Source organism: Macaca thibetana, chromosome 5 (assembly GCF_024542745.1).
Source record: "Macaca thibetana thibetana isolate TM-01 chromosome 5, ASM2454274v1, whole genome shotgun sequence".
Classification (NCBI taxonomy): Eukaryota; Metazoa; Chordata; class Mammalia; order Primates; family Cercopithecidae; genus Macaca; species Macaca thibetana.
Window position 1 is genome coordinate 181,156,660 of NC_065582.1, and position 19,471 is coordinate 181,176,130.

Genomic DNA, 19,471 nt, shown 5'->3' on the forward strand with positions numbered 1-19,471 from the left:
TGTGATCCTCCTGCCTCAGCCTCCCAAAGTACTGGGATTACAGGTGTGAGCCACTGTGGACGGCTGGAAAGCAACTTTATCAGCCAGAGCGGAGTGCGTCTGTGGGGCTCCTTTTGCCTTCAGTTTCACAGACTTAGTGGAACTTTCTTCCTCCCACTTCAATGAGATTGTCGCATACATTTGTGATACAGTTAATTGTTTTGTCACATTTCACATTCATCCTGGGATTCCCCTGTCTGCCTACTTTTTTTAAAAAAATACAATTTGCATACATAGACAGGGCGCGATGGCTCACGCCTGTAATCCCAGCACTTTGAGAGGCCGAGGCGGGTGGATCACCTGAGGTTGGGAGTTCGACACCAGCCTGACCAATACGATCAAACGCCATCTCTACTAAAATACAAAAATTAGCTGGGCGTGGTTGCAGGTGCCTGTAGTCGCAGCTACTCGGGAGGCTGAGCCAGGAGAATCACTTGAACCTGGGAGGTGGAGGTTGTGGTGAGCTGAGATCATGCCATTGTACTCCAACCTGGGGAACAAGAGGGAAACTGTCTCAAAAAAGAAAAAAAAAAAAAGTACATACACTGAGGCTCCCTGTGCTGTAAAGTTCAATGTCTTTTGGGAAATGGAGTCAGGTATCCCCCATCAGAGCATCATCCAGAATAGTTTCAGCGCCAAGAATTTCCCTGTGGCTCACCCACTCAGCTTCCCGCTGTTGCCAATGGCTTCATTCTCCTGCGGTTTCTTTTCACAAGTGCAAACAGATATGAGCGCATCCTAACCCCACTTTCAGACACTCTGCAACTTGCTTTTTTCTGCTTAATATGTCTCAGGGATCTTTCCTTGCTAGCACTCAGAGAACGCCTTGGTTCTGTATCATAGCTGCTGGCTACTTGTTGTGTGTCTGGAGTGTGATTGATCTGACACCGGGTTATTTCCAAGGCGTTGCTGTTAGAAATGAACTGTATGGGCAACTATGTACCCTGCCGTTTTGGAATTCGACAGTCATCTGCAGGGTAAACTCCCAGGAGTCAGGTTGCTGGGCAAAGGGTCAGCACAGTCGTGGCTTTATGAGTGTTGTTCATTTGCCCTCAGATCAGCCCTGCTGGCACCATGCTCTCTGCAGCCTGTCTAGGGTATGTTCCTGGATGCCAGGTGCTGCTGCTCTAGGAGGCGCCACAGGGTACCTTGGGGTCTTTTTGCACTCCCTGACAGGGGGACATTGAGCAACATTTCCTACATTTTAGGGCGATAGACAGGACTGTCCGTGCGGGCCCCTCGCTGTTTTGCTGTGGAGTTGGTCTTGCCCTCTGGTGCTTGAAGCGGAGGTCAGCTTCTCACACATGGTTGAATTAACAGCAGCTGCTGGCGGAGGGGCTGGGGCCAGCCTGACTCTGACCCGAGGCCAGCCGCAAAATTTGCTTGTTGCAAATTAAAAGTGAAGGGACTGGAACTTCAGACAAACCCCAGTGCAAGCACAATCACAAAGATCCCTGCCAGTTCTCCCTAGAAATGTCGAGGTCAGGAAAACAGAAAGCATCCTGGCCAAAAGGCACCCAAAAGACTAGGTGATGAACCCCACGTGGTGTCCCCCGTGGGCTTCCGGGTGGAGCAGAATATGGATGTTAGGGGAAACTAAGGAAGTCAAGTCACGTGTGAATTGTGAGTGACAATAGCGGGTCCACGTGGGTTTATTGGATGTGACAGGTGACGCAGGTGTGAGACGGTCATCACGGGGGAGGCTGCTGAGAGTTTCTGCCAATGCTGGCACTGGCTTCCCAACTTTTCTATCTAAAGTTTAAAAATAAAGTTTAGGTTAAAAAAACACTTTTAAAAAACCGCTTGAGACTGGGCGTGGTGCCTCACGCCTGTAATCCCAGCACTTTGGGAGGCGGAGGTGGGTAGATCACTTGAGGTCAGAAGTTCGAGACCAGCCTGGCCAACATGGTGAAACCCTGTCTCTACTAAAAATACAAAAATTAGGTGGGCTTGGTGGCGGGCGCCTGTAATCCCAGCTACTTGGGAGGCTGAGGTGGGAGAATCACTTGAACCCAGAAGGTGGAGGTTGCAGTGAGCTGAGATCACGCCACTGTACTCCAGCCTCGGTGACAGGGCAAGACTCCATCTAAAAAAAAAAGAAAGAGAAAAGACGTGCTCCTATAGGCACATTGCTGTGCGTTTGCCCATTCTGGGACTCCTGCCCGACCTTCTCTTGCCCTCTGTGACACCTGCCACGCTTCAAATCCTTGCTCAAATGTCACTGCCTCCGGGAAGCCTTCCCTGACTGCCAAGCACAGTTAATATCCTCACTTGTACCCTTTTCCACCCAACGCCACTCCTGTTCTACACTGTCAGTTGGATTTGTCTGATGTGTTTCTCATATTAGACTGGGGTTATGGGTTTGGGGGAGGAAGACCACGACAGCAAAGTGCACTCCTGCTCGCATCATAGCAAGGACACCTGCTATCAACAGGCTTTGTCATTGATGCTGTTGACCCTTGTCACCTGGCTGAGGGGTGTTGGTTGGGTTTCCCCATTTCCACACTATCCTCTGTGGAAGGAAGCCACCATGTGCATCCCACACTAAAGGAGTGGGGGTCATGTTCTGCCCCTCAGCCTAAATTAGCTGGAATTCTTTTGCCCGGGGGGTCTGTCTGTCTCTTCTCCCCCATTTACCCAGCTATCCCATCACTTATTTGTACTGGTGTGGACTCATACATATTCGTTTTCTTTCTTTCTTTTTTCTTTTTTTTTGGAGATGGAATCTTGCTCTATCGCCAGGCTGGAGTGCAGTGGTGTGATCTCGGCTCACTGCAACCTCCGCCTTCTGGGTTCAAGCAATTCTCCTCTGTCAGCTGCCCGAGTAGCTAGGATCACAAGCTTGCACCACTGCGCCCATCTAATTTTTGTATTTTTAGTAGAGACAGGGTTTCACCATATTGGCCAGGCTGGTCTTGAACTCCTGACCTCATGATCCACCCGTCTTGGCCTCCCAAAGTGCTGGAATTACAGGTACGAGCCACTGTATCCGGCCTACATATTTGTTTTCTATTTGGGGTTGACATTGCTACTGCTTTACCTGTGTTTCATTGTTCACATTGTCCCAGGTTTGGCCATTGGGAGCTCTTTCAGTTGACTCCTGTGCCCCTTTGTCACAGTTCCATCATTTCGGGGATCTGTTGATCCATTTATCTATTGGCTGGTCAATGGATCACTTCCTTACTTCTTGATGCTACAAGACACTCCAGGCCCACTGTGTTTATTTCCTGCCAGGGAATGTATTTCACAAATATTTCCTGGGCGGAGGCTGGTGCAGAGCCCCTCCTCCAGGCAGCCTCCCCAGCTGTCTACAGGCAGGACTGGGGCTGTGCAGTGCTCCCCTTTCCCGACCCCTCCGCAATGGCCACTCCGGCCGAGCTGTCCCATCTGGCTCCATGGCTGTCTCCACCACGAGGCTGAGTCTGGGCTCTCTAGGGGATGGTGGGCATCTGACTCATCCATGTCGGATGCTGAGCACGGGGCCAGGCCCAGCGTCGGGTAGGCAGGTTGGATCTGGGCCACGCTGCCTGCTGATCCTCCCCACTGAACAATAATGACGATGATTGCTGTCCTTTGTGAGACCCTCCTCTGCGCTGGCAGGTGTTGGGCCTGGGCAGGACCATAAAGCAGCTCCCCCAGGGGCTTCGAACCCAGGCTTCAGAATCTGCTCTCCATCATTGGGTCGCACCCCAGGATGCGCTGTGTGGGCCAGTGGGGGAGTTTCCTGGTCCCCTCCATGTGGTGCCTGGACCACTCCGCTACCCTTGGTGCGCAGGGGAGGGTATGCCAGGGTAGAAGGGGTGAGGGATGTGTCCATCCTGCAGCAAGTGAGGGGAGACCCTGGGACCCACACCTGGCTAGGCACCAAAGTGGTGGGCCACGCACCTGTGACGCCGCCTGGGCGACACCCCAGCTGGTTAGCAGGCATGTGCGGTGGCAGCTACGGATGTTGGCCCAACAAGGGGCTGCTGCCTGGAGCCGGCACTGGGTACCTGTCACAAGGCAGCCACCCCCTCCCTGTCTCTCCAGTGTCCCGGGGGAAGGTGCAGCCAGTGCTGTGGCCAGATCCTGCCGGGCACCCCTCACAGGCACACATGGCTCGACAACAGGAGGCGGGAGAGCTCAAGCCCCACCTAGGGCAAGCCCGTGCCCACTGCAAGCCGGTGGTTCCCTCCCACCCAGCTGCCCACACAGCTTTGCCTCAGCAGAAGTGCACTTGAGTGGGCTCTGTCCCCTTCTGCATGTCTGGCAGAGGCGAACCCCGCTCAGAACACACGGGGCTGTTGGCTCCCACCTGACTTGGGCAGCCCGGCCCCTATCACCGGGTCTTGGTTTGTTGGTCATTCAGCAAACGTTTGCAGAGTGTGCTGGGCACGGGGCCCACAGAGAGCAAGACCCGCCAGTGCCCTCGCTGGAGGAGCCCGCAGTGCAGGGGACCTGCCTAGGAAGAAAGTGGTGGTGATAGACAGTGGCCCCAGTCCCAGGAGGGGCGGAGCATGCTGAGGCTCTCCAGGGTGCAGGGCAAGGGCTGGCCAGGCTGGCAGCCAGGGTAGGCCTCTTCGAGGAGGCAATACACCGCAGTCACAGCCTGGAGGAGAAGCGTTGCCAGAAAGGGGTGGTGTGCAGAGACCAGGGCAGGAGTCAGGGGTGTGGGACAGCACAGGGTGGCCAGGGCCCCGCCGGGGGTGGGGGAGGGGAGAGCAGGGGGAAGGGAGAGTAGGGTGAGGTTGGCAACGGTGGCTTGGATGTAACCAGGTGGGGAAAGAGAGGGGTCACGTGCCAAGTGCCCTATGGTGCCATCTGCTAAGATTCAGGGCAGGGGAGGGGCAGTAGGTGTCCAGTTCTGGCTGGGTGGTGTCTGGGCTAGCTACTGGCCATCAGAGAGGCAGACAGTGGCACTGGCACAGGCCGTCATTCTGAGCTGGAGCCTGGGGAACTCAGTGAAAGCAGGTGGCTCTGAAGTTCCCGCTGGCGTGAGCTCTCCACACAGTGTGTGGCCCTTAGAGAAGGCGTGACCATGAGGGAGGAGGAGGCTGGGAGGCAGGAGAAGGTATCCAAAGGGTGTGGTCAGCGGGTGGACCAGTTAGCTGGAGAAACAAGGAAGAGGGAGCTGGGAAAGGACTGCTGGGCTTGGCCACGTGGAAAACGCTGGTGGCCTATGCCTGGGTAGTTTTGGGGAGCGTGGGGTGGGTGCGTTGATGTGAGGCCAGGAAGTAGGGCGTGGAAAACAGCACTTGAGGTTTTGCTGGGAGGGCAGCACTGGCCACAGGTGCCTGCGATCACCAGCGTGCCCCCCGTGACATCTGGCCCCGTCCAGGTGGGTAGCGGGGGGCCTGTAGGAATCCCCCTTGGAGCCCTCCTCCCCTCTGCCTGCAGTGACATCAGCCTCGGAGCCTCGAGCTTGCCGGAGGTGGCTCCCAGCTGGAGGACTTCACTCCCTAGGAGGAGATGGGGGAGTGTGTGCTTGGGCAGGGTTAATGATTGTGTAAGCCAAGGTCAGGATCAACCCCCATGACTGGGCTCTGCAGAATGCCAAAATTCCGGCTGCGGTCCCACTCCTGATTCAGGAAAGTTGGCGATCTGAGGAGTTCGAGCTTATGGGATTGGGAGTCCTGGGGGGACTCTTCTGTAAGCTGGGATCTGATGTCCCCAGGCTGTTGGGAGAATAGCAGCCTTGTAGCCCCTGCCATGTGCCCTCATCTGGGGCCTTCTCCTCTGTGCACTCTCTCTTGGTCACCCACACCCCACCAGCTGGCTGGTCCACAGGGTGTTTCTGGGGTTTGGCCTCTTCTGGCTCTGTGATCTTTTTTTGGAGACAGGGCCCGGCTCTGTCGCCCAGGCTGGAGGGCAGCAGTGCGGTCAGGCTGGAGGGCGGCAGTGCGGCCAGGCTGGAGTACAATAGTGTGATCAGGCTGGAGTGCAGTAGTGCGGTCCTTGCTTACTGCGGTCTCCAACTTCTCGGCTCAAGCAATGCTCCCGCCTCAGCCTCCCAAGCAGGTGGGACTACAGGTGTGCACCACCATGCCCAGCTAATCTTTTGTAATTTTTGTAGAGATGGGTTTCACCTCTACACCTTTTCACCATGTTGACCAGGCCGCTCTTGAACTCCTGGACTCAAGAGATCCTCCTGCCTCCTAAAGTGCTAGGATTACAGGCGTGATCCACTGCGCCCAGCCCTGGCTCTGTGATTTTACCCTCTCTGCACCTCTGTTCCTCGTGGTTTTAAAGGTGGAGATGCCGAGGACTGGCGGGAGCTGCAGGGCTGCCGTGGGGGCTCCTATGTAGGCAGTGAGGGCTCTCTGGTCAGCTTCCTCCAAGGAAGGAAGGTCCCTCTTCCGAAATCTCCGCTGGGGAAACAGCTCGCTTCCCTCACCACCCCCAGATGAGGAGCACTGTGCTAAGGAGTCTCAGGCACCTGGTCAGCGGGAGAAGGAAGGACTGTGGACCTGCTGGGCCGCAGAGTCAGCGATTCCCTGGGCTCCAGGCTGACGCCTGCCCCGACAGAGCAGGACATTCCAGCCAGTTTGGGGGTGGGTGTCTTCAGTTCCAGCCCAGGCACGAGAACTGCTGACCACTTCCTGCGGGCCTCCGACCCGGCGGCCTAGCCACCCATCCGGCCGGGGTGGCCATCAGTCATCTGGAAAGCCTACGAGCCCTGTGTCCTTGTTTTGCAAAGAACAGTTCCTGAAATCACGGGGCTTAGAGCTCTGCTCTTCTGATCAGGGGCCGGTTTCAGCAGCAAAGGCCAGAAATAACACAGTGTGAGCGCTGCTGAGTGGAGCATCATCCTAGCCCTTTCCGGGGGATGACTCACAATGCTGCCATTCCAGCACCGGCTGGTACGAGGCTCCAGACTAGCGGCTTATCGTGCCGGCCCGGATACACCCGTCCTCAAACTTGGGTGTGCAGAGGAATTAACTCAGGAAGGAACCTCGGGAGAGATTTGTGCTGGTCCTTCCCCCCCACGTTCTCGAGTCTGAGTAGGGCTTGGGAATGCCTTGGGAGGTGTGCGGGGACAACTTTGCTTGTTTGTGTTTCCGGGAAATACTGCGTTTAGCAGAGACAGCATTTTATACAGGAGGAATCGGAGACTGGGAAAGATGGCAGGGCTGCTCAGCGTGGAGCTGGGATCTGGCCAGGCTGTGTTCTCCAGGGGCAGGGCCGATCTCTGAGTTACATTTACTTATATAATTATTTATTCATTCATTCATTCTTTTTCGAGACGGAGTCTTGCTCTGTCACCCAGGCTGGAGTGCAATGGCAAGATCTTGGCTCACTGTCACCTCTGCCTCCCAGGTTCAAGTGATTCTCTCACCTCTGCCTCCCAAGTAGCTGGAATTACAGGCAACTGCCACTACACTCGGCTAACTTTTGTATCTTTTTTTTTTTTAGTAGAGACAGGATTTCACCATGTTGACCAGGCTGGTCTCGAACTCCTGACCTCAAGTGATCTGAACTCCTCGGCCTCCCAAAGTGCTGGGATTACAGGGGTGAACCATGGTGTCCGGCATTCAGTCACATCTAAAATGAAAGGGCCATGGAATCACCAGAACTCTCCTTCCTGTGACCTTGGGTGAAGGTCATTTTTGCCTTGCCCCTCAATCTCCCCATTTATAAGCCTGAAGGTTGTAAATTACAATCTTTTTATCCAACCACTTGTCTTTATTTTATTTTTGAGACGGAGTCTCGCTCTGTTGCCCAGGCTGGAGTGCAGTGGCCTGATCTCGGCTCACTGCAACCTCTGCCTACAGGGTTCAAGTGATTCTCCTGCCTCAGCCTCCTGAGTAGCTGGGATTATAGGCATGCGCCACTATGCCTAGCTAATTTTTGTATTTTTAGTAGAGACGGGTTTCACCATGTTGGTCAGGCTGGTCTGGAACTCCTGACCTCATGATCCGTCCGCCTCGGTCTCCCTAAGTGCATAGGCGTGAGCCACGATGCCCGGCCCACTTGTCTTTATTTGTTGCCTTCTCTTCCGTTTAGGTTCCTGTCGCCACCTGGTGATTGACTTCTCTGTGTGCACATTTGCACCGTTGCAGGCATGACCAGGGTGGAGCAGCGAAGCGGGGCCCATGTTTCAAGCCTGTTTCACAACAGAAGACGGCCTCAGCTTACAAACCACACTCATGACCAAATCTGCTGCCCCATCTTGTATTATACTATTACAGAGAGTTTTCTTGGCACGTGGCCACACCCATTCACTTACTGCTGTCTGTTTTCCTGCTGTAAGGGCAAGGTTGTGACGGACCTGATGACTGGCAAAGCTAAACATGCTCCCTCCGGCCCTACCCAGAGCACGTTTGCCTCCCCTGTTCTAGAATGACCTTGGAGGCTCCGGCGTGCCTGTTTCTGCTGGACAGGACCAATGGGAGAACCAGCAGCCTGCTGAAGTGGGGAGAGTGCGGGTAGCCTCTAGCCCCAGGCCTCTGCATTCCTGAGAGTCACTTTTATGGCGTTGTAGATTAACCCCTTGGGGTGCAAACATGCTGGCCTCTCCTTGGCTGCCAGTGTCCATAGTCCCCTGAAGTGGCTGTGGGAGATTTTAGCACACTGCCTGCCAGGATCACAGTTGTTTGAGCTGGCCCTGAACCCTGAGAAGCCCTTTACTCCCCTGCTTTGCCTGGTTCCTCTCCCTCCAAGTCTCAGCGCAGGTGCCTCCTCTTTCAGGAAGCCTTCCTAGATTTCACCTGCTCTCTTTCCTCCTAGGCCTCCCTTTGCTGCTGCACTGATCGTGCTTTGCCATCCTGGTCTGTTTCCCAGTCAGTTACCCCCCCGTTGTCTGTGAGCTCCTCCTGTGAGCAGCCAAACCATGGGACAGGTGGGGTGCCAGAAGGCAGAGCTGGGATGGGAGTGCTGCCAACGTCAGTGGCAGATGGGGCTCCAAGCTGCAAAAAGCAGCATTACTTGGTGGTGGAGAGTGGGACCGACCCTCAGAGGTGCAGTTTCCTGGGAGGGATGTAGTCCCGGAGACCCCTGCTCATGTGGGGGCAGGTCCGGAATCACCTTCTGAGCCCGAGATGATTCACTGCCAAGAACTGAAAATGCTCTGAGACAGTGCGATGAAGCCACAAACCACCTGTGCCTTCCTATGACTACAGCTGTCATCATTTGCTGCAGGAGGCTGAAAAACACAAAGACAAAAGAGGTAGAAGGCAGGGCCTCCGCTCCCCAGCCAGGAACTCCCCTTCCCCCCAACTTGAGTTGCACCCTGGGGCTCGGACCTCAGGGAGCCTGGTCAGCACGCAGGGGCTGGCAGGAGCTGTCCTGGGACCTTCTGAGATGGATAATTAAAGGGGGGGAGGGCTAAAAGACCACAGCTGAAGGGCGTGGCTGGGGGGGGATTATACCGCTCTGTCACAGGTGGGTCCGATTTGGGCTTTCCTGAAGGAAGGACGCAGGAACAGGTCTGGTCGCTTCTTTGAGCGACCCAGGACAGTCACAGGAGAAGTCTGAAGGCGCACTCGCTTTTCCCAGGCGGTGGTGGCCATGCCTGCTGCTTCTACGTTGGCTAGAGATTGTGTCCCCGGCACCTCGTCTGCCCAGACTCCGGAGCAGCCAAACCCCGGGATGGGAAGCACTTGCTGAGAACAAGTTTGTTCCGCCCTCAGGGAAAGCCTCTGGCCAGGGTGGCTCGTTTTGTTTTCTCTCCAAACTCTAACATACCTGTTCAGCAGCTTCCCAGCCCAGAGCGGGCCAGAGACGGAAAACAGCCTGGTGTAAAAGGTGGGTGACGAGATGGAGAAACTCTAAGACTGTCCCCTCACCCTGGCAATGGGCCGCCTTGTCTTATAATTCAGTAAAACACCAGCTGGTCCCAGAGATCAGGAAAGGGAGAGAGGAGGGTTGCTGCTTTCCAGAGCAGCATCTCAAAGATTAACACTGGGGCTTGGAGCTCAAAGGAGTGGGTGTTAGGTTCCCTAAAAAACCGCAGACTGTTGGGCAGGACTTGGTTTCCGGGAATTGAGGGCACCACTGCCTTTGTCTCCGGCTGCTCCACTCACACCTTAGCCCCAGAGGGCAGTCAAGGGAGGGGTGAATGTCATGCGCATCCGTGTGAAGAGACCACCAACCAGGCTTTGTGTGAGCAACATGGCTGTTTATTTCATCTGGGTGCAGGCGGGCTGAGTCCGAAAAAAGAGAGTCAGCGAAGGGAGATAAGGGTGGGGCCGTTTTATAGGATTTGGGTAGATAAAGGAAAATTACAGTCAAAGGGGAGGTGTTCTCTGGCGGGCAGGAGTGGGGGTTACAAGGTGCTCAGTGGGGGAGCCTTTGAGCCAGGATGAGCCAGGAAAAGGAATTTCATAAGATAATGTCATCGCTTAAGGCAAGGACTGGCCATTTTCACGTCTTTTGTGGTGGAATGTCATCAGTTAAGGCGGCGCAGGGCATTTGTACTTCTTTTGTGATTCTTCAGTTACTTCAGGCCATCTGGGCGTATATACGCGCAAGTCACAGGGGATGCGATGGTTTGGCTTGGGCTCAGAGGCCTGACAGTGAGGATCACAGGTTTGGGGCTGGAAGGACTGGGATCCGGGCTGGTTCTGCTACATAGGAGCTGTGTGGCCCTGGGCAGGTCATGCCTCCTCTAGCCCCTCTGTGAATTAGTTCAGTGGGCATCAGGAGACACTCACCAGCAGGCATCTGGAGACAGTCAAGCTGGTGGGGCCATCAGCAAGCCCCATGTGATGACAATCCTTAGGAAGGGCTGAGCATCTTCTTGGCAAGTGACAATTGGAATTTATCACAACCACATCAGGGAGCAAAACTATTGAGCTGGAGGGCACTTAGAAATCTCCAAGCCCAACTCTACCATTTGCAAGATGGGGAGACTGAGGCCCAGAGGAGAGACAGATTGTCCTGGGAGAATTGAAGCCTAAGTTGGAGTTCGGACGGCCCCTCTGGCAGCAGGGCTGTGTGCGCTTCTGCCCCAGGATCTGCAGCCTCTAGGTGGGCCTGCTTGGAAAGCCCCCAGCCCTGAAGGCTCAGGCTCCTTCCTCCAGGAGGCCGCTGGGTGTGCTCTGTGCAGTCAGGGTGCTCTGTGCAGTTGGGGAGGCTCTTGGAAAATTCCCCCGGCCTTGGGCCAGAAGTACAGCTGCAGAGACAAACAGGATACGGGGTCTCCAGCCACCACGGGGGACAATGGCCAGGAGAGGAAATGTCTCCAGACCCGTGTGTGGATGTGGAGCCCGTCTGGGGGCTTTTTTCAACGCAGCTTCCAGAAAAACAAACACAGGGGAAGCCAAGCGTCTCTGGCCAGGAGAGGAGCGTTCTGCCCACTCTGGAGAAGGGGCAGAGGTGTGAATAGGCTGGAGAACTGGGGGCACCCGCTTTGAGTCTCAGGTCACAGACGGGAAACTGAGGCCCGGAGGAGGAGGTGCCACAGGCAGGCAGCAAGTTAACGCAGGTGGTCTTGGGCGCCCACTCCCCACTTCTCTCCACAGCCCCTTGGGGCCATCATCTGTGCAGGGGCACAGGCAGCCCCATCCGTGGTGGGGACAACGCGGCCAGGGCACTGGTGGGAGGCACTGACCTCCCAGGGACGTTGGTTCTTCCCCACCTGCCTGTGAAGCGCAGCTGCTCTGTGCTCCTCGCTGGGCCAAGGCCACGGAGAGAACTCGGCGTGGGCACAGAATCTCAGTGCAACTGAGCTATGCACCTGTGCTCGGCTTGTTGGAAAAGTCCTCAAGTCTAATTTAATCTTTATGATGACTCAGGGCACAGCCACAGAATCTCACGTCCCGCCTGCCTGACCCCCAGGGCTACTCAGAGGAAGTGACCACTCCGTGAGGTTGTGTTGACAGACGTGTTGGACCCGAGGCATGAATGTGACCCTCGGTGGAGAAGACTCGCTGAGCAGGGGAGGAAGCCACAGAGGCTATAGATGGCACTGGTGGAGGCGTAGGGAGAGGGAGACCTGGGGCAGGGTGGTGATGTTGAGTGCGTCTGTGGGCATCCACAGGTCCTGGGCACTGGGGCAGCAGATGCCTCAGGGGTGGCCGCTCACCCAGGAAAGCAGCCCAAACGGAGGAGAGGTGGGTGCCCAGAGTTGCACCCATTCCACAGGGAAGGTGCCAGGAGAATCTAGCTCCCAAAGTGCTTTGGGCTTCGGCAGCGGGACCTTTGTGAAGGGTGGAAGCATTACCCAGTCCCCTGAGACAGGGGAGGCAGAGGGAGCTGGACAGAGGCTCCCAGCTGGCGGGGGCTGGGCAGGATGAAAGTTGAGCTTCGGTGGGAGAAGGAAGGTGGGAGATGGGGCCGGCAGGTGTCTGCAAGGAAGGGTGGGGTGCTGAGGGCTGGAGTCCAGGAGGGGCTTCAGGATGGGGTCCCCGGACCTTGTATCATCCATCCCCAAGGCCCAAGGAGGGGGCCGGGAGGACACCAGGCTGGAGGGGCTGCAGGCTGCTGGGGTTGAGGGGCTGTGGTTGGGGGCCACTATTTCTTTTTTTTTTTTTTTTTTTTTTTTTTTTTTTGAGACGGAGTCTCGCTGTGTCTCCCAGGCTGGAGTGCAGTGGCCGGATCTCAGCTCACTGCAAGCTCCGCCTCCCGGGTTCACGCCATTCTCCAGCCTCAGCCTCCCGAGTAGCTGGGACTACAGGCGCCCGCCACCTCGCCCGGCTATTTTTTGTATTTCTTAGTAGAGACGGGGTTTCACCGTGTTAGCCAGGATGGTCTCGATCTCCTGACCTCGTGATCCGCCCATCTCGGCCTCCCAAAGTGCTGGGATTACAGGCTTGAGCCACCGCGCCCGGCCTTTTTAGGGGGGCCACTATTTCTAACCACTGTCCCAGGCCTGCATCACAGCTTATGTACCGAGCTGACCCCAAAAGGTACGTCCACCCTGAACCTGTGAACCTGACCTTATTTGGAAAAAGAGTCTTTGCAGATGTAATTTCCTGAAGGGTCTGTAGATGAGATCATCTTGGGTTATTCAGGTGGACCCCAAATCCAGTGACAGGGCGCTTAGGAGAGACTGAAGAGGAGACAGACACAGAGGAGGAGGCTGGGTGAAGACAAAGGCAGACTGGAGCAATGCAACCTCCAGCAGAACATACGTGGAGCTCCAGAGGCTGGAGCAGGCAGGAAGAGGCCTCCCCTGGAGCTTCCAGAGGGACTGTGGCCCTTCCCACAGCTTGATTTTGGACTTTTGGCCTCCAGAGCTGTAAGAGATGACATTTTTGCTGTCTGGAGTCCCCAGTTTGTGGCACTTGGTTGTGGCAGCTCCACGAAACTGACAGAGTGACTGCCCCTGGATGAGGCTGGAGACACCACCGTTTTCCTCCTCAGACGAGCCGGGGCTGGGGAGCCGCGTCCCCGCAGGGAACAAGAGCTGGTCTGGGAGCTGCTGCCCCTCTGCCTGTGGGTCAGACTTCCAGATTGCGGCCACTGGGGACTCTCTGAAAGTGTCCTTTGGTGCCTCTGAACCACCCCCCGCAACCCACCGTGTGCTCACCGAGCATGTTGGTGGCATGGAAGGTGGGGCCTGGCCAGACCGGCCGGGGAGCCTGGAGGCTGGGCCTCTAAGGGGCTTGGGCCTCACGTGGGCCCTCCCCGAGGTCTTTTCATCTTTTCGGGGCAGCGAGGGGATGTGCATGGGCATCTGCAGCTGCATCCCCGCTCCCAGGCCCTGGCCTCAGTGAGGGGGAGGGAAGGTGTGACTTTAGGGCTGCCATGCAGGATGCAGGGACTTGAGGCAAGCGGCAGCCCCTGGGCAGAGCCTGTGATTAGAGAAAGGTGAGCAGGACGGGAGGGTGAGGATGAAGGACGCAGGTGTGGGCTGGGAGGGGCTTTGACCTGAGTAGCTCACCTGGGGTGGGAATTCTCAGCCTGGGGCGACTTCACCTCTAGGGGATCAATATCTGAGCTGTTTGGCTGTTATGATTAGAGGAGGGGGCTACTGGCATCCAGTGGGTGGAGGCCAGGGACTAGCTAAAACCCTCCAGTGCACAGGACAGCCCCCTGCCCTGCAACAAAGAAGGATGCGACCCCAAATGTCAGTAGTGCCTGGGTTGAAAAGCCCAGCCCTAAAGCCAGTCAGAACTGGTTCCAGTCTTATCTTCTAGCTGGTCACTGGCCTTGGGCATGTCACATTACCCCCTGAGACTTAGTTTTCCTATCTGTGAGATGGATACGTTACTATTTAACTTAGCGATTATTCTTGGTTTTATTAAACCAGGTGTGTGTAAAGCACCAACCTACCACAGCACAGGATGGAGGGATCCCTCCCATTCCCATTTCCTAGAGCTGGGCCGGAGTCAGCAGCCCACATCCACCACATGGGTGCTCATACTCCTGTGTTGGCAAGGGCATCAGAGCAGGCAGACAGGCGGGGCCAACAGAGTTCAGTTCTGCCTCTTGTCTGAGCTGACGTGAGCCCAGGCCAGGCTTCCTCAGCGGGCAGGGGTGAGATTCTGTGCTTTGGCCTTGGGTCCGCCTGGCCAGGGAGGTTCCTGCTCTCAAACCTGGCTCAGGCCTGGAGCCAGTGGGGGGAGGTAAAGAGGTAGGCCCGTTGGGACAGGCCAGGTTTACAAGGAGAGCTGGCGGTGAGGTGGAGGGGGGCCCATCTCTTCCCCTAAGTGTTCCCATTAATGGAGCCAGTGGCCCGGGCAGCACCTGGGCGGAGACGGAAGGAACTGCATGTGAGCGTGTGTGTGCATACGTGTGCCTGTCTGTGTGCACACACTTGTGCTCGTGAGTCTCTGTGCCCATGCACATGTGTGTTTGTGTGTCTGCATACACATGCGTGTGTGTGTGCATGCATGTGTGTGTGCAGGCATGCGTGTGTGTGTGTGTGCAGTAAGTGGAAGAGGAACAGAGAGCAGAGCTGAGGCTGGCAGGGCTGGAGGGCCGGTGGCTGGTGGACTTCCCCAATCCCAGCCTAGGCGGGGGACTGGGTGCCCCGGCCTCTACTACAGAACCTGGGGGCTGGGCAGCGGGCAGGCAGGACAGGGCCTGGAGCCGGTCCAGGAAAGAGCTAATGATCAACCGGCTGCGGTGTCTGTGCAGCCGCGCTGGGCCTGCCTCTCCGTCACCGGCCCTCAGGCGCAGGGAGGAAGTAGGGCAGGAAGCAGGGGGCGGAGGCCGCTGTGCAGTCAGCCCGGCTGTGGGCGGCCCCTGCCTGCTCCGTCCAGCTGGAGACAGCCCTGTGGGGCCAGCCAGCGCTGGGCCAGGAGCGGCCACCTGGTGCCTGCGTGCCACGGTCCTGTGGGCCTGGGAGCTGCCCCCGAGGAGCACGCCTCAGGTACGGGGGACTCCGGGGCAGGTGGGGTGCGGACTGGCCGAGCAGGCTGCTGTCTGCGGGTCTTGCCACGGTTGGATCTTTACACTTTCTTGAGGACTTTTCTGAGCTGTTTCGGATGGGAGTGGAGCGAAACTGCGAGCTGGGGGCCTCGGGGAGGTCGGCGGCACCCTCAGCAGACCCCACTCAGAGCTCACAGGTGCTGGCAGTGCCAATCCACAGTGATTACGGGCAGACCCCCACAGGGCTGTCTCCAGCTGGACGGAGCAGGCAGGGGCCGCCCACAGCCGGGCTGTGACCCCAGCCCCCGGTTAGCTCGGGCCACACTGCCAGACCCACCAGGGCGAGCCCAGCGCCTCTAAGCCTCACCCGGCACCGCGGTGGCTGTAACCAGCCACTTTGACGCTGCCACCTTGGTCTCTTTTCCAACAACCAAATGGACCAGCCACTGGACCAGGGGCTCCAGCCTGAAAATTCCAGGGAGGGCCTGGGCCCAGCCTTCAACCGCAGGTGTGCCGGGGCGTGTGGTCCCGTGTGTGTACACCACTGAGTCCCCCTGTGGGCCTGTGCGTGATTCCCCAGGAGCCCCGGGAGCCCTGCCCTGTCTGTGAAGCGGGAGTTTCCAACCTTTTGCCGTTGATGAGGCTCAAATGAGATGAATAGCAAAGTGACACAGCGGGGAGTTAGTGGCGTCAGCCAGTGCCAGGGCCGGGGGCAGCCTATATGTGGGCCGGCCACTCAGGGTGTGGCCTCCCAGTGCCAGGCAGCGGGGCTGTGGCTGAGCTTGTGGCTGGAGGCACGGCTGGGCCCAAGTCAGGGTTAGGTTTAGGATGGGTACGCAGGGGCTGGGCTCAGACCGCCTGGGTTCAACCCCACCTGTGCTGCTTGGCTGTGTGACCTTGGGCAGGCGGAGTCACCGCAGCTGATGGCTCCTTTGTGAAAGGGGCACGGTGGTGCCTCCCTCCTCCAGGTGAGCCAAGGATGCTGTGAGCACCCCGGACAGCCATAATTATGTGACTGTCAACACCGTTGTGACAGCAATGACAACTGTGTCCCGTGTCGGGCACTGGGCCAGCGTTTTATGCACGGAGACATCACTCACTCTTCCAGCAACACGAGTGAGGATGGCCGCACAACACAGAAGAGGACGGCAGGGCCCGGGAGTCCCCAGGTGCGCCGGTTTCCCGTGCTGCCAGAGCGCATGACGGAGCCCTCTTGGTCATGTTCTCTCGCAGCTCTGGAGGTCGGAATTCCGAACTCAAGGTGTCCCTCAGAAGGCTCCTGGGGCAGCTCCTCCCTGCCTCTTCCCGCTCCCTGTGGCTCCGGGCGCTCCTTGGCTGTGATTGCATCAGTCCACTCTCCACCCTGGTGGTCACGTGGCCTCCTCTCCGGTTCCTCTGTGTGCCTCCGTGTCTTCTCTTTTACTCACAAGGACACCAGGCACTGGATTTAAGGCCATCCTCATCTGGAACACCCTCATCTTAAGTGAAGGTCACTTCATCTGCACAGACCATTTCCAAATAAGGCCCCATTCTGAGGTTCCTGTGGGCATGAATTTTGAAAGGACAGTGTCACCCCAGGATGCGAGGTGACAAGTCAACACTCCAGAGGTGCTTGGTGGCATAGGTGAGGTCTCAATGACCCTAGAAGCATTTGTTCAGTAACAGCCTGGCGAAAGCTTGGCCAAAGCTTCCCAAACCTATTCAGGGCCGGCCCGGGCCCTCTCCCTCCTTCTTCCAACCCACACTCACCAAACTCTGACTGTGGACCAGGAGCACTGTCCCTTTTACCCACTCGACCCACTTGTGCGGTGTGCGTGCTCATTCTCATTTTCTGGCTCAGTAAATTGAGGCATGGAGAGGTCTCCCAGAAACCAGGGTTTGGCCCCACGTCTCCATGTTCTGGAGCCAAACTCCGCCCCTTCCCCTGGAGCTGGAGGCTGGCCTGGGGCTGGGGCCTGTTCTGACCCATCCAGGGCCCTCCAAGGGTTTGTCCTGATGATAAACTGAACAAACAGGATAAAGGCAGGAAGGAGAGAGTCCTGCAGGCTGCTTCGTGGTCCCCCAGCTCAGTGAGCTGGCCCCTGGGAGCATCAACACCTACCCGTGGTTGGGGCCTCTGCTTGTGCAGTGGTGGCTGGGCCTGCAGGGCTGAGGGAGGGGACGCTGCGGAGACGGAACTCACTTCCTCATCGCCAGGCTCTGCACAGGAACCCCACGCTTAGGGTTGTAACAGCAGGTGGGAAATTCCCTGAGCCTGGGGAGCCCTCCTTTTCTCAGGAGACCGTCTCTGAGCACCGGCTCTGTGCCAGGCCCATAGAAGCCCTGGATGCCATTTCGAACAGGCCCGTTCCTAACCCAGGGGGAGGTGGGCTGGGAGGCAGGCAGGTGTCCCGGGCATCAGCCAATGGATGCAGAAAGGCTGCTGGGACTCCTGCTCTGCTTACAGGGACATGAGACCTGGCTCCTGAGGGACAAAGAGGCAGAGATGGGAGGACGAGGACCCCGAGGTCAGGCATTGGGAGCAAAAGACCCCCTAAACCAGGAAGCTCGCATGCCAGGGAGTGGACCCCAGCGCTTTGTCGAGACCCCTCCATGTGCTTCCGGAGATGAGATGGGAAGACAGCCTGGCCTCGCAGGCAGCGGCTTCCTGGTGCTGCCACAGACCCCGGGCCAGGTGGTGGGCACAGGCAGCCACAGGTACCAGGACCGCAGTCCTGCAAAGCAAGGAGGAGAAAGCGAAGTCTGAGGCTGGGCAAGGGCAGCCGGAGCGTCCCGCGCTGTCCCCGAAGGTGCCCAGAGCTCTCCAGGCGTGACCAGGGTCCCAGGACATGGGAACAGGGAGGGCGAAGGCCCCAGGCTGCACAAGGCATTTGATCAGTGAGGCCATGTTCCGTGTCCGCAGTTCCACGCACGCTTCCTCCTTTGGAAAGCGTCTTACGGGCTGCACCCTGCTCCCACTCCTGGGCGAGCAGTTTCCCTGAAGGTCTCTTGGGCGCCTCTTGGCGTCAGATGTCTCCTGATTCACCATTCCCGGCCCCCAGAGGTGGTTGGGGGGTGGCAAGGATTTGGCCACAAACTGACCAATCAGGTTATAGTTGGAGTAAGTGTGCAGGTGGGAGGGGGTGTGCCGGGGCCACTTCACAGCCAGGAGCTGTCACCTCTGCAAGCCTTGCTGGCCCGGGGCTGGTCTGGCTGAGGCCCTGCGGTCTGAAGTCCCCCAGGGAGCCTTCCCTGACTGTGAGATTCCCTCCCCGGCCAGGGCTAGGGGACCGTCTCTATGCCTCATAGAACCTGCCTCACGGAACCATCGCTATTCTGTCTAAATTCTCAACTTAGCAGGTCTGGGTCTTCCTCCCTCTGTGTTCCCACTGGCCGGCTCAGAGCTGGCACAGCACAGGGGTGCGTGGTGGTTGTTGAAACCAAAGACTTTAGACGGTGGGCTCCTCCTGCCCCTGCTCTGCTGATGGAGCCCAAAGTGTACGGTGAGCTGGGGCCTGGGAGGCCGGTTCTCAGGGTGACAGCCACAGCCATGGGGGCAGGGGTGATGGCTGGGCTTACATGACACCCACTTGTCCCTGCCTGCAGCCGACTCGCCCCCCCATGAGGGTTTCCTCGTTCTGTACTAAATGTTACAGGGGAGCGGCCTCTTGGGGAGCCTCTGTGAAGGGAGCTGTCACCGCAGTGGTGGCCCGAGCCAAGAGCAGTGCGGGGATGGAGGAGGTGCTCACGGGCGGGGAAGAGGCAGCAGGGATGGCAGCTGCAGTGTGCGCTTCTGCTTTGGTCTGCCGGGTGTGCGGGTGCACGTGTGTGTGCGCGTGTGTGTGTGTGCGCGTGTGTGTGTGCGTACGTGTGTGTGTGCGTGCGTGTGTGTGCGTGCGTGTGTGCGTGCGTGTGTGTGTGTGCACGTGTGTGTGTGTGTGCAAGTGCACACAGGCAGAATTGCCTGACCCCTCAGAGCCTTGGTTTCCCCATCTGTGTACTGGGGATGTAGGCCTTCCTTGGGATTGCTGGGCCAAGGCGTCTGGCAATGGGAGGTGTGCCAGTTGACACCCACTGTCCTGGGAGTCCTGAGGTCAGTCTTGACCACCTCTGGGTTTTCAGGCTCAGAGCCTTGGAGGAGGGCTGGGGGTGCTGGGGAAGGAAGCCGGGCTCTGTCTGTGCTTGATGTATGGTGAGATTTTCCGTGCTGCTGTCT

At 57.5% G+C, this 19,471-nt stretch overlaps 1 protein-coding gene across 1 annotated transcript in view; it reads left to right on the forward strand.

The window, feature by feature from the left end:
* Window positions 1–15,148: 15,148 nt before the first annotated feature.
* Window positions 15,149–19,471, forward strand: part of SH3TC1 (SH3 domain and tetratricopeptide repeats 1) — a 48,609-nt gene continuing 44,286 nt past the window's right edge. Inside the window, 1 exon segment of the mRNA XM_050792241.1 lies at window positions 15,149–15,277. The gene's annotated coding sequence lies outside the window, so the exon portion shown is untranslated.